The 2,133-nt window shown below is 36.3% G+C and overlaps 1 pseudogene; it reads left to right on the top strand.

Annotated features, from left to right (window-relative positions):
* The first annotated feature begins 650 nt into the window (after positions 1-650).
* LOC147352834 (olfactory receptor 4S2-like) lies at positions 651-1,561 on the top strand (annotated as a pseudogene).
* Positions 1,562-2,133: the final 572 nt, after the last annotated feature.

The raw sequence follows: 2,133 nt of genomic DNA, 5'->3' as shown, positions 1-2,133 counted from the left end.
ATCACTCTTTATTATGAGAGTTTGATATCAAATATGGGAACAAAAATGCATGTATACAAATATCACATTTTCTTAAGAAGAAGACTCTGCAACGTCATCCAGTCCCAACTATTTGAACACTCATACCAGTATTCAGATAGGAAAATATGGGCGTGTGTGTGTGTGTTTCAAAAGTAAGACGGATATTTTCAGGATATAGATGTTGTTATATTCCCAAACTTAAAAGTTGTTTCAAATTTCAGTTGAGTGTCTTAGACAGATTAGAAAGAAGCAAATTGTTAGGAATAGATGAAAGAATCTTTATGAAACATGAGGGAAGTCAGAGGGTTGGTTAAATGTGTGATTTAGAGGATTTACTTTATCTCTTTGGACTTTGTATCTAAATCTGAATTAATGAAAGGACTATCATCTTGACATAAGATGATCAAAATATGTAGAATATGGGTACTTCTATTTCTTTAGGTATACATGCTAAGCAGAGGTAAGTACCCATTTTTTCATTTTTATCAATTCTGGTTATTCACTTGTTTTGAGTTAAAAATAAATGTTGCTGGTCTTCGTTACTTTTTTTTTTTTTTCTTTTCTTTCTTTCAGGTAATGTAATTGTCTCTTGGGAACTTGGCCTGCTAAATTAATTCCATGGAAAAATAATCAGTGTAACTGAATTTGTTTTCTGGGGTCTTTCCCAGAACATAGAGGTTGAAGAAGTGTGTTTTGTGGTGTTTTCTTTCTTCTACATGGTCATTCTGCTAGGAAACCTCCTCATCATACTGACGGTTTGTGTGGGCAACATTTTCAAGTCTCCTATGTATTTCTTTCTCAACTACTTGTCTTTTGTGGATATTTGTTACTCTTTGGTCATAGATCCTAAGATGATTGTGGACCTACTAGCCAAAAGGAAAATGATCTCCTACACAGGGTGCATGTTGCAACTCTTTGGGGTACATTTCTTTGGTTGTACTGAGATCTTCATCCTTACTGTAATGGCCTATGATTGTTATGTGGCTATTTGTAAACCCCTACATTATATGACCATCATGGATTGAGACAGATGCAATAAAATGCTGCTGCGGACTTGGATAGGTGGGTTCTTACACTCCATCATCCAAGTGGCTCTGGTAGTCCAACTACCCTTTTGTGAACCCAATGAGATTGATTACTACTTTTGTGATCTTCACCCCATGCTAAAACTCGCCTGCACAGACACATATGTTGTTGGTGCTGTTGTGACAGCCAACAGCGGTACCATCACTTTGGGGAGATTTGTCATTTTGCTAATCTCCTATACCATCATCCTGGTGTCCCTGAGAAAGCAGTCAGAAGAAGGCAGGCACAAAGCTCTCTCTACCTGTGGCGCCCACAACGCCGTGGTCATCATCATTTTTGGTCCCTGTACTTTCATGTATATGCATCCTGATACTACCTTTTCAGAGGATAAGATGGTGGCTTTTCAGAGGATAAGATGGTGGCTGTGTTTTATACCATCATCACTCCTGTGTTAAACTCCCTGATTTACACACTGAGAAATGCAGAAGTAAAAAATGCAATGAAGAAACTGTGAAGCAGGAAGGTTTTCTGGGAAGCCAGTGATAAATAGTAAAAAATAACAATCCAAGATGTGTGATTTCAAAAATTCTCATCTGCACAGTGAAGACAATAATAACGATCTCATAGGGTGTCTTGAAGTGAACAAATAAGAGAATGACACATTCTACGGAAACAAGTTGTTATTTATCATTATGATTATATTTGTTCTAATATTTCACCATAATTTTCTGAAATATATAGAACAAAGAAATACTACCAAACACAGAAATTCAGCATGGTCAGACTTTCCCCTCTTCATTTTTTTTCCCCCTTTTTTCAATTTTCTTTAAAGAATGATAGTTCACCATGATTGTATTAATAGTTAAGGCTATTTTCTAGTGTTTAGACTTATGGTTCTTACATAATGAACATTTGATATGTGTATGTGGTTTGAATGAAAGGATTCAAGAAAAATGACCAAAATCTGAGCTAAGGAATTCTGGTACAAGTCCACCAAAACAGCAAAACTAAATCTTGTGAGGTTTGGATGGGAGGGAGGGGTTGTGGGCAGAATGTCAAAGAGATAAAACACAGGTTTAGAAAGCA

This window comes from Bos grunniens, chromosome 19 (assembly GCF_055505025.1).
Source record: "Bos grunniens cultivar Pamir isolate PY7600 chromosome 19, Bosgru_T2T1.0, whole genome shotgun sequence".
Lineage (NCBI taxonomy): Eukaryota > Metazoa > Chordata > Mammalia > Artiodactyla > Bovidae > Bos > Bos grunniens.
This window is presented reverse-complemented; position numbering and strand designations above follow the sequence as displayed.